This window comes from Azolla caroliniana, unplaced genomic scaffold, assembly GCF_043228905.1.
Source record: "Azolla caroliniana isolate FFs.n. ecotype wild unplaced genomic scaffold, voAzoCaro1.0.p SCAF_6, whole genome shotgun sequence".
Lineage (NCBI taxonomy): Eukaryota > Viridiplantae > Streptophyta > Polypodiopsida > Salviniales > Salviniaceae > Azolla > Azolla caroliniana.
The window spans coordinates 22,625,467-22,638,900 of record NW_028230441.1 but is presented as its reverse complement, the minus strand read 5'-3'; positions in this window follow the sequence as shown (position 1 = coordinate 22,638,900).

Genomic DNA, 13,434 nt, shown 5'->3' with positions numbered 1-13,434 from the left:
CATTGATTGTGTACAAGGGGTAGAGCTGGAACCTTTTCTCACACATATAAAGGGGAAAAAAAATATATGCATTTTCGATGCAATAAGAATTAATGCCAAAAATAGATGTCTCTTTCTTTATAAAAAGAGGAAAAGAGGGCTTATTTAGGGTCACTCATTTTGGGTTTTCAAAGTGCGCCATTAGAGTTTTGTAAGGTCTTTCTTCTTCTCAACATTCTATGAGTTTTAGGTTTTCTTAGTTCTTCTTCTTCTTGGAATTTTTTTTGAAGTATTCTTCTTCACCACCAAGTGCCATTATGTGTTGGCGGTTTTGAAGAAAGAGTTTGGTTCGTTTACCCATTGATCATAGAAGGTAGCATTATGTTGTCCGAAGACACTACTTTGGCAAAGAGGCATCGTAGTAATCAAAGGTAATCAAGGCCTCAATGATGTGACTAAATTTGGATCTTCAGTGGAAGCTTGATCACTCCTTGTCATTTCATTTCTTGTTAATCTTATTAATCATGCAAAAACCATTGTAATCGTGGTGATAATTTTGTATTTAGGGTAATTTGTTGTGTAATTGGTTGCGATTTTGGTCTTAATCTACTGAACTTTGTGTTAATCAAAGAGTGTTAATGTTAATCCCTTGATTATCCACTCATACGTGCCTTTGTGATTAAAGAGAGAGAGAGAGAGAGAGAGAGAGAGAGAGAGAGAGAGAAGTCATATAGGTTGAATATTCGCCTCCCTAGAGTGTTCTCCTCCTTGGAACGTTCACCTTCTTGGAGCGTTGGCCTCCTCGGGCATTCGTCTCCTTGAATGGTTGTCTTCATATAACATTCGCCTCATCAAGTGTTCGCCTAAGTTGTTGGAGCCTTTTTTCTCACCTCAATCTTTTGAGCACCAATTATATAAAAGGGAATTCACACAAGAATATCTACATGGTGGCCTAAATAATCTTCTCACATGGCATTGCATTCCCCATGGTCCCGCTCAAGTAGCACACACATGCACGTTTAAACAACATCTTTGTTGAACCTAATGTGAAAGAGCGACATGGGAGGAGGATGAGGGTCAATGAAGAGATGATGATGGGATTGTTGAGGGAAAGAGAAAGATGGAAAGCAACATAACATGTCGTAGAAAGGGTGGTGAAAGTAGTAAACCATTTTAATGAGGACAATGTCCCCAAAAAATTTAAAGCTCACAATGCCAAGATGAATCAAATAGAGGTGAACGGGGCAGAGAGGCTCACACGTTTTTGTCAAGTGGTGATTGTGCCTATATATGAGAGGTCAAGAAGCTCACAACCCTTGGGAATCCCTCGAGGAAGTATTACTAGAATAGTACAACTATATATAGATGGAGGCAAGCCAGTACAAATTCAGCCTATGGGTGGCATCATTGAAGACCCACCAGCGTGTTACACATGCGTTCCTAGAGTTTGAGCATCGTTTTGCTCAACTATTGAGGCAAGATCAAAGACTAGTGGGGGTGAATAAGGTTTTAATGTTTGTGAAGTCCATCAACCAAGAGGAAAGGATGAACATCAAAGTCCAACTAGAGGACAACAATGAAGTGTTAATAATTAGGTAACTAACTATGGGTTAATTAGTATCTAATTATGTGAGTAGTTAATCACGTGTGTGATTAAGCAATGGAAGACTACGTGGTGTGTGTGTGTGCGAGAGAGAGAGAGAGAGAGAGAGAGAGAGAGAGAGAGAGAGAGGAAGTTAAATGAGAGATAGATAGGAATTTGTTATGAAATGATGTCCCTCCTTATGGGAGAAGAGTACAAAGGGTTTGTTATGTGTCAGTTAGGTAAAATGAGAGTCGGCAAATAGCTAAGAGTTGATTATCCAACTAAGGGTCGAATGCTGCCTAAGGTTAAGTGTCGAATCAACTAAAGCCAATTCAGCTAGGGACAAATGTGTAGATATGTATGTATGTATGTATGTATGCTTAAAACCTAGAATATTTTTATTTACCACAAGTGAGCGTAGCAGTTGCAGTATATAATTTGTGAAGTGAACACTAAGTGCGGAGTACAAAGGAGAGAGAAAACAATGGTGTGCAAGTCGAGCCCGTTTGTGCGCCAACTCTTGATTCTGATCTGTTGATCGTCCTCTCTTCTTTGATCAGGTTTTGATGCTCTTTGTTTTGTTCATTGTGTGAATCCGTCTTTTTTAAAGATGAAGGTCTGTTCAAGGTTGTGGCTTTGACAAAACGACAATGCCCCTAGTTGGCTAGGAAAGTTGAAAACAATTGTACGCATTCATATAGTAATATATTGTGGAGTCAATGGGCTCCCATTGTCATGTGTATGTAAAACCCAGTAAGGTTTATGGTATAACCCCAACCATTAGGATACATCAAATTGTATATATTAAATAATACATTCTATTATATCAATAGGAAATATATATAATAATATTATTGAAATGTCGCCACTTGCATAGGCTAACGCATGATTGCCAAGTGGCAATGATGCGTGCCTATGAGGTGGCGAGCATTCATGTATCCAAACCATGCTATATAAACATGTATTTGACTATTGATGAACCATTCTGGTTCAATGCCAGTCTTCGGCATATTCTTGTAAACATTGCTCTCATTGTTAATACATTATCAAATTCTTATTATCTCTCTCATTTCTCTCATATCTTTCGCTTCTCATTCTCTTCTCCGTTTTAAAACTCATTCCTAGCTTTGGCCCTAACAGTTTGAACCATAATTTTCCTCCCTTCTCTCTTTCTTCCTCTCTCTCTCTCTCTTTGTGTCCCTTTCTCTCTCTCTCTCTCTCTCTCTCTCTCTCTCTCTCTCTCTCTCTCTCTCTCTCTCTCTTTCCTTCCTTCCTTCTCCTTGAGAATCTTGCCAAACGTTATCCTCTCCATGGAGTCAGTTAGCAAGCAAGACTATGTTCGAGTCATCTCTGAACTAGAGCATCTTGCAAATAAGTTTGTGGCGTTAGAACAAGAGATTCAATGATTGCTTGGAGATTTGCAACAAGTAAGCATAGAAAAGGCACAACAATATGATGAGTTATTGACACGTGTATTGCAACTCGAAACAACATTGTGGTCTCTTCATCAACAAGCTTCAACGCGACAAACCTCTCCCAAAGAACCGAAGATTTGTTTGCATGGGAAGTTCGATGGTAATCGATCATAGTTTTTCGGGTTTCTAAACCAAGTATGTCTAGTAATTCATATGCACCCTAATAGGTTATCCGACTGATGTAGCCCAAGTTGGACTAGTTGGGACCCTCTTAAGAGGAACTGCATTAGTGTGGTTTGCACCACTGCTAGAAAAGAAGTATCCTCTTCTCCAAGACTTCGAAGGTTTTATTAGAGAATTTCAAGCAAACTTTGGAGACACTAATAATGTTAGAACAACGATTAACAAGATTCAAAGACTGCGTCAAGGGGACCGTCCTGCCTTTGCCTATGCCACAGATTTCCGCCTCCTACCTTGTGATATTCCGTGGGATGAAGAAGCCTTAATGGATTAATTTCGCTATGGACTACGAAATGATGTAAAGGATTTGCTATTGACTTTTCATGAAGATCCAAGATCACTTACAAAAGTGACAAGTCATGCAGTGCGATGTGACAACCGCGTATTCGAACGACGTTTAGAGCGTCAATTAATGTCATGACCAAGAACTGATCAAACATATGCTTCGATAGTAGCCACGACACCCATGAGCACTACTCAAACTTCACACATGATTCCATCAGGTGGTCCAAGTCCAATGGAGATCGATGTAACACGTCGTCGAGGGCCTTTATCTGAAACTGAGAAGCAAAGACGTCGAGCAAACCGTCTATGTTTGTATTGTGGTGGTTCAGGACACATCGCAATCACATGGCCACATAGGCCAAAACGACAAGTAAATCAAGTAAGTATTAGTGAGAATCTTCATTCCAATTCTCCAGTTAGATCATCTAGCCCTAGTAGTCCTACATGTCATGGTCAGTCCAATAGTTTTGAAGTCTTGAGTCAACTTGATGAAATATTAAACGAATAAGTCCAACCAAAATTAGAGCCATTTGGTTGGACAATCCTGAATACATAAAGTCAACCCCAAGTAGTGGTTCCATTTTATCGTATGATGGTAGTAGGGTTTTTTCAGCACAAGTTGAGCTTAGCACTTCTAGGTGTCATCGAGTTCTTGCCTCTACTCTCTTAGATTTAGGAGCCAACTATTGTTTTATGAACAAGGAATTTGCTTTATCTAAGAAAATCCTATTGAAAAACCTCCCTTGCCCTGCATCTATTGTAGTCATTGATGGTCGCCCTATTGCATCCGGGAATATAGTTGAAGAATCTAAGCCAATTCGAGTAGTTCTTGGTAGCTTTGCTTTTATGATTTCCTTCACTATAATTAGTAGCCTTGAGCATCCGGTTATCCTTGGTTTGCCTTGGTTTGAACTTCATAGTCTTGAAATTGACTAGAGAAATCAAACAATCAATGATTTCCAACAGAAACCTGAATCTAGCTGCCTTGTTACTACCAACCGAGATTCAAAACCTCACCAAATCTCGCCATCTCTCTACAAAAATTACGAGAAGATGTGCAAACAAATGAAATGTTTGTCTTTGCAATAATAGCAAACCCATCCTCTAGCTCACAAGGGGCAGGTACTCCCCTCCCTACCAAGTACTTGGATTTTGAAGACATCTTCAACAAAGCTAAAGCTAGTTCTCTCCCAGACCATCGGCCTTATGATTGTCCTATTGATCTACAACCTGGGAAAGAGCCACCATGGGGCCCGATATATAATCTATCACTTTCCAAACTCAAGGCCCTTCAAGAGTATATAGACGAGCACTTAGCAAATGGATTCATTCTACATTCTAAAAGCCCTGGTAGTGCACCTATCTTCTTTGTCAAGAATAAAGATGGATCTCTACAATTGGTCGTGGACTATCGAGGTCTAAACAAAATCATAGTTCGAAATAGATATGCTCTACCCTTGATTTCGAGTTTACTAGAGCGTCTTAGTGGAGCTAAAGTTTTCACGAAGCTAGATATTCGAGGTGCATATAACCTTGTTCGGATACGTCCAGGAGATGAATGGAAGACAACATTCCGTACTCGATGTGGAAATTTTGAGTACACAGTTATGCCTTTTGGTCTCACGAATGCGCCCGCGGTTTTTCAACACATGGCGAATGATATTTTCCGCAATTTCTTGGATTCATTCACCATAGTATATCTTGATGACATCTTGATCTACTCGAAAACTCAAGAAGAGCATGACATACATGTCCGCCAAGTCTTCCAACGCTTAGGAGAAAATGGGCTCTATGCCAAACTTGAGAAATGTAGCTTTGATCAAAACCATGTGGAGTTTCTAGGGTATGTGGTTTCCCAACAAGGTATATCTATGGATCCATCTAAGGTTCAGATAGTTCTAAACTGGCAATCACCTCGTTTAGTGTGTGATGTTCAATGTTTCCTAGGATTTGCGAATTTTTACCCCAAATTGATCAAGAATTATTCGAACATTCTGATGCCTCTCATAGAGCTTACATGAAAGAACAAGTCATTCACATGGACTTCTAGTGCAGCCAAAGTTTTTGAAAGCCTAAAGAGAGCATTCACTTCTACTCCAATTCTACTTCATGCTGACATAGAAAAACCATTTGTCATCGAGGCGGATGCATCTGATTTTGCACTAGGAAGTATCTTGTCACAGACATGAGATGATGGGAAGCTACATCCAATTGCTTTCCATTCACGCAAATTCAAAGCCACAGGGATCAATTACGAGATTCACGACAAAGAGCTTCTAACCATTATAGACTCGTTTGAACAGTGGAGACATATCTTAGAAGGTTCTCCCCACCAAATCATTGTTTACAATGATCATAAAAACCTCACATACTTTCAAAGTGCTAGAGTCTTGAGTCGCCGTCAAGCTCGTTGGGCACAATTTCTAACACGTTTTGACTTTTTCATCACATATCGCCCAAGAGTACAACAAGGAAAGGTAGATGCTCTCTCACGACAATCTTATTTGGCTCCACAATCAAGAGGGCCCATATTTGATCATAAAAAACGAGTCGTCTTGGGGCCTAATCGGTTACAACTATTAGCTATTAATGCCTCTCAAGCATTTGAAGATTCAAGCCTTCTTGATCCAATCTGAACAGATATCATTTCTGATGAATTTGCTCAAGATAGATTGAATCATATAATTTAAGATCGTGTTTCTTCTTCAACCTCCAAGAATCCTCGTAAAGATTATAACCAGTTTAAATGGGATAATGGTTTACTTTTTCGCAACACTCTTTTGTATGTCCCAAATGGTTCGTCTCGACTTCAAGTAATGCAATATTGCCATGACAACCCAATGGGCGGGCACTTTGGAGCTAGTTTCTCAAAACTATTGGTGGCCTCATCTTCGAGAGTTTGTTGAAGATTATGTTCATAGTTGTGATGTGTATTGTCGATCAAAGATTCCACAACATCGATCATATGGGTTATTACAACCATTGCCAGTTCCTATTGGTCCTTGGAAATCCATCTCGATGGATTTTATTACAGATCTTCCAATTTCAAAGATTTTTTATGCTATTCTCACTATAGTAGATCGATTCACAAAGATGACACATTTTCTTCCATGCACGAAAACCCTCAACAATAAAGAAACTATAGACATCGTTATGAAAGAAGTATTTCGGCTTCACGGTCTTCCAAATGACATCATAAGTGATCATGGCCCACAATTCATCTCAAAATTCTAGAAACACTTGCTTGAGATGCTCAAAATCTCTTGTAAACTTTCGTCAAGCTATCATCCACAAAGTGACGGTCAAACTGAGCGGACGAATCAAACACTAGAGCAATATCTTCGGTGTTTCATCAATTACCAACAAGATGATTGGGTGGATTTTTTGCACTGTGCAGAAATTGCATACAATAATTCAATTCATTCCTCAACAGGGTATACTCCATTTTTTGCAAACATAGGATATCATCCTCATTGGACAATGATTGCACATAAGGAAATCTCGAAAAATCCTACTATTGGAGATCGTTTGCGTCAACTCCAAGATGTGCTTGTTGCACTTTCTCAACATTGCAAACTGCTCAAGCCACACACAAAAAAGCCGCAAATCATCACCGTCTAGACTCTTCACCAAAGGAACCGAAGTTTCAAATTGGGGATCGTGTATAGTTACTATCAAATTAATGATATTGCACTCCGCCTTGATCTACCTCCACAGATGCATCTACATCCGGTATTTCATGTCTCATTGTTGGAACCCTACATTGGTAGTTCCATTCCAAATCGGGTTGTTCTACCCCCACCTTACATTTGAAGTCAAAGCTATTTTGGACTCCAAGATAGTACGTAAAAAGCTTGATTATCTCGTGGATTGGTTGTCCGGATATCCAAATAAGCCAAGTCTGAATTCATGCATTAGGACTCGTGGAACTCGTCATCAAAGGAGGGGGATGGTGTCATGTGTATATAAAACCCAATAAACTTTATGGTGATTCGAAGCCATGACTTCCTCAATGAAAGAATATAACCCCAACCACTAGGATATATCATATTATACATATTAAATAATAAATTTTATTATATCAATAGGAAATATATATAATAATATTATTGAAATGTCGTCACCTTACATAGGCTAACGCATGATTGCCAAGTGGCGAGCATGCATGTATCCAAATCATGTTATATAAACATGTATTTGACTATTGATGAACCATTCTGGTTCAACGCCAATCTTCAGCATATTCTTGTAAACATTGCTCTTGTTGTTAATATATTATCAAATTCTTCTTATCTCTCTCATTTCTCTCATATCTTTAGCTTCTCATTCTCTTCTCCATTTTAAAACTCGTTCCTAGCTTTGGCCCTGACACCCGTGGTTTTTCTCGTTCAAGGATTCCATGTAAAACTCTATGTGTCTCTGTACTTTACCTTTTTTGTTTGTATCATGTATTGTGTCCATTGTTTGACAAAGAATCTAGGTAGATTTTAGTAGACTTGGTCGTTGTCCGATTCCGGTTCCATATTTCTCATCAAACTGGTATCAGAGTGAGGTTGAAATATGGACGAATCCAACCCGATTCAACACCAAATATAAGATTGTGGACAAGAAGGTGAGTCCAGTCGTGGCTCCCTCACTACGGAAGTTTTAAGTTTGGTGGGGGTGGCTTTCTGCTATCGGCAGAAGAGGACCAATTTCGGGGAATGCTCGAGAGGCACGAGAAGGCCTTTGCATTCTCGCCGGATGAGATCGGGTGCATCGACCCAACAATCGTGGAACCGTTGGTGATCTTCACGGTACCACATGTACCATGGAATCTCAAGCTAATTCCGATGCTGAGAGATCACATCCCGAAGGTAATGGAGCTGCTCAAGGAGAAGGTCGATATGGGGATCCTCAAGTCGTCGAGTGCCCCGTATTCTAATCGGTGGTTCACGGTGCCGATGAATAACGATACATTGTGCTTCATCCAAGACCTTCAACATGTCAACAAGGTGATGATTCGGATTGCAGGGGTCAGGCCGTCCATCGATGAGTTTGTAGAGGCCTTTATCGGAAGGTCGATCTACTTGGTCGACGACTTATACTCCGGGTACAACCAGTTCCAGCTAGCCGTCGAAAGTAGGGACATCATGACGATGTGGACCCCTCAGCTTAGTTCAGATGTGTACCTTGCTACAAGGAAGTACGAATTTGGTGGCACACATGGTGAATGCAATGAACAAAGTGCCGAGAGACTACATCCCAAACATCACCATGGCATTTTTGGACGACATCCCGATAAAGGGATGTCTAGAGGACAATGTCACATGGCGCGTGACACACGTGCCAAACGTCGCGATGTGCGTGTCACACAGGAGCAGACAAGCACCGGGCCTCTATCCACTAATGGTTATGGAGGAGATGAATTAGCCGTTTTAGGTTTATTGTCGGGTTGTTCTTTGTTGTCGAAGACGCACCCGAACTAGAATCAGTGGTGTAGTGGATTGATGTGTAGGCGGCGGTAATGTGGTGGTGTGCAACGTTTAGCGGGCGACGACAATGGCAAAATGATCTTTGTCGATGCTATTTCCTTCTTGACGAGAATTCCAGAGATAGAGTGAATGACCACACGAAATGAAATTGTAGTAGCTGAAGTGACGCACTAATGTGGTTGTGTGTGTGAGAGAGAGAGACAGTGTCGTGAAGATTTTCGTCCATAGGGGGAAACCGGGGTGGAATGGGCAAGTCGGTGGTGTGCAACATGTGCACACATATACTAGGAAATGGTATATAGAAATAAGAGGGGAAATTTTATCCCACATTGTAAAGTCCCTCCCTCCTTGGGCTATAAAAGGAAGGGAGGGGTCACTTATGAAGGGGTTACCTATTTTGCGTATGAAAGATATACCACTTAGTCTAGAGTTCTTATCGTTTTAGGGTTAGGGTTTCGTTTAGGGTTTCGTTATTCATCCTCGGTTAGGGTTTTCTCATAGTCGTTTGGTGCGGCCCATGCGGCCACCATTGTTGTAATCATTCGTTTGTTTTAATATAACTTGTTGAGCATCTTGCCTCGGCCGATCTCTCCTTCTATGTCGTGGTTTTATTCTTTCCTCTTCTCCTCTTGAGCTAAGCTTCCAAATCATATCTTATTCTTTCTCCTCTACTCCCTAGTCCGAGACCCCCGTGGTCCCGCCCCTTCTACACGCACGCGCGTAACAACGCGACAACGGGAATTGAGGAAGTGTTTAAGTCCTCTACTCCCTAGTCCGAGACCCCCGTGGTCCCGCCCCTTCTACACGCACGCGCGTAACAACGCGACAACGGGAATTGAGGAAGTGTTTAAGATGGATAGATGGATGGATGGAAATTCCAATTCTTGGTTTGAACCCTTGACATCAGTGTTGAGAAACAAGACAAGTCACCAATAAGATAAGTAGGTTTTTTAATATTAAGATGTTGATTCAATACATAGCTTGATTGATGCCTAGATTGATTCCCCCCTTCTTTCTTTCTTATATAGATGCCCCCATGCATATGATGCATGTGAGGGTGTAAGACATGCATACAATGCATGCAATGCATGATTGCCATTTGGTGCTCATGCATCGGATGTGATGCATGATGACCATGTCCCTTATTCAAGCTCTAATGTATGAGCATTTACATTTGAAAAATATAATGATGAAAGTATAACAAGTAACAACTTAGCCTAATGGTAAGTCAACTGTGTCCTGACGTGTAGGTGCAAGGATCAAACCTTACTTGCACCCCTTCGTATGCACGAAAATGCTACTAGACCTTAGGGGTTCTTATTTCATTCATATTTACAACATGTTATCGTATGAATGTAACCATTGCCCCATTCATTCGTGTGCACATTGCACTTTCTTGATTTTCTTCATTCCACGTGATTTTCACACCCTTGCCGAACAACTTAGCCTAATGGTAAGTCAACTGTGTCTTGACTTGTAGGTGCAAGGATCAAACCTTACTTGCACCCCTTTTGCACGAAAATGCTACTAGACCTTAGGGGTTCTTATTTCATTCATATTTACAACATGTTATCATATGAGTGTAACCATTGCCCCATTCATTCGTGTGCACATTGCACCTTCTCGATTTTCTTCATTCCACATGATTTTCACACCGTTGCCGAAAATCTTCATGACATCCACCCCCACCAAACCGCACGTCCTCCGGTACGTGCCAAGAAGAGAATGTGAGATTTTGGCTACGGTGAACAATCAATTTCCTCCACGTTCTCGTTGACCTCGCTCACATTTGCAGGTTCCAACTTCATTGTAAAGGACCCTCAACTTGTCTTTTATTGAAGATCTTTTCGCCGTAATGGATATGGCCAACCTCGATCTGTCTATCTCCACGAGGTGGTAGGTGGCGTTGTCATTGGCACGTGTCACCTTCTTGCGAACTTTCTTCTCATTTTGTGTTGGTTGTCAAGGTTGTTGTTGTAGACCAATACCCAACCTCCTTCGATCTTCTTGGGTTGTAGTCGATGCGTCTTGTCGAACCGAATCTAAAAACTGGGTGCTTCTTCTTATTAGCCAATCCTTTTCTTTGAGATGGGAGATGGAAACGTTGGAAATACAACCTCCTCTGTTTAGTTGAACATCCCACCATCTTGATGCATCTTTCCCTTCCTTCCCATGGGTAGTCCTCATAATCACTTCTTTCCTTTCTTCTTCATAAGTAATAACCGTCCATTTTACCACAATATCATCTTCTTCGAGAACAACCTCAATGTTAATTATACTTACATCATCATTATAGTCATCCTTTGAGTTAACAACATCTTTAGTCACCGAATTATTTATCACGAGATAACCATCATATTCAATATCATCTACCCTAAACTCATCCTTCCTGCACACACTCACAACACCAACATTATCATCATACACATCCCAAAACATCATAACATTTTCTAGATTATCCTCAATCTTATCAACCTTAATCTCATCCTTCCCACACATACTCACAACATCAACATCATCATACACATCCCAAATAACATTTTCTAGATTTTTCTTACTTATACCCTTGTGATCATTAAGTAACCCCACATCATCATGGACATATTTTTGTAGAACATCCTCGTCATCGCAAAGCCCTATTCCATTTTCATAATGGATGTCCTCATGAATGTCACCATTTGATTTAGTGAAACCCTTATAAAATCTATCACGAAGAAAACCAAGGCAACCTAAAACACAAAATTCCTCTTCGTCACTCTCACCCTCATCATTACTCTTACCATAACCATATCCACAGAAAGTGCACAACCTTTTATCACCATAACCCTCATTCTTCTCATGGAACTCACTCTCACCATCAATAATACACTCTCCCTTACTATCATCAAGCCCTAAATCATGCGTATCGTTATTATCATCACCGTCATTACGTTTAAATGTAAAGTTTTCGTCTCTTCCCAACTTCTTCTCTTGTTCATGGCTCTCATTAAACTTATCATACTTGTCATCAAAATTTAAACCATGAGAGTCTTGATCCCAACTACACTCATCGTCACGACTTTCGTCGAGTACTTTTTCATTAGCACAACCATGAAGAGCTTGACATTGATTCCTCCTCTTGTGTTTACGGTAATCTTTGTTACGATCATAACCTTGTAGATCTCGAGCACTCTTTGTGAGTTTGTAATGATCTTTGTCTTTTTCATAACCGTGTAGATCTTGATCTGTCTCCTCAAGCCCACGTTCTTTGTCACATGTCTCTTCATGACTGCATCCTTGAGTATCTTGGACTTTTCCCTCGAACGCATGTTCTTCATTCCATGTCTCTTCATTATCGCATCCTTCTCGATCTTCCCTCTTGAGCCCACATTCTTCATCACATATCTCTTCACGATTGCATCCTTCTTGGATGCATCTCTCTCTTGTCTTGAGTTTGCAATGATCTTCGTGATGACCATAGGCATGTCGATCACAATCACTCCCTTCAAGATCACGTTCTTTGTCACATGTTTCTCTTTTGTCGAGTTTGCAATGATCCTCGTAACGACCATACGTATGTTGATCTCGATATCTCTCTTCAAATCCTTGTTCTTCGTCACATGTCTCTTCACGACCACAACTACGTCGATCTTCGTGCTGACCATAGCCATGTCGATCACAATCCCTCCCTTCAAGATCGCGTTCTTCGTCACATGTTTCTCTTTTGTTGAGTTTGCAATGATCCTCGTAATGACCATAGGCATGTTGATCTCTATATCTCTCTTCAAAGCCTTGTTCTTCGTCACATGTCTCTTCACCACTAGAACTACGCCGATCTCGATCATCTTCATCGTCGTCACCATCGAGCAAACCATGAAAAGGTTGAGGCCCGAATCTTGATGTCAGAACCGCTTCGTACCAATCTAGAACTTCTTGATATAGTCTCTCGACTTGCCTTGCCAACTTGAGATACTCCAACGCCCTATCCTTATCATCATGCAACATCATTTCGATGGCCTTCCTTACAAATGGAAGCATCATGAGCCTCAGACCACTTTCTATTCTTATCGACTCCTCTAAGTCGTATGCATCCAAGATCACATCCACCATTCGCGATGCCCCCATTACCACCTTGTGTTGTTCACGTCGGGTTCACCAAATAGATGTCGTGTGGCTCATGACACACGTGCCAAACGTCGTAATGTGCGCGTCACAAGCGCGGACAAGCATCGGGCCTCTATTCGCTAGTGGTAATGGAGGATTGATGATGGGATTTCCGCGCCTACAAGTCGATTGAACGGAACCACTGAGGTCTTTGACCGGGGAGAACGAATCAAGTGAGTTGTGCCTATAAGGAATTTGCCGTTTAGGTTTATCGTCGAGTTGTCCTTTGTTGTCGAAGACGCACCCGAACCCGACTCAATGGTGCGGTGGATTGACGTGTAGGCAGCTGAAGTGACGCACTAATGTGGTTGAG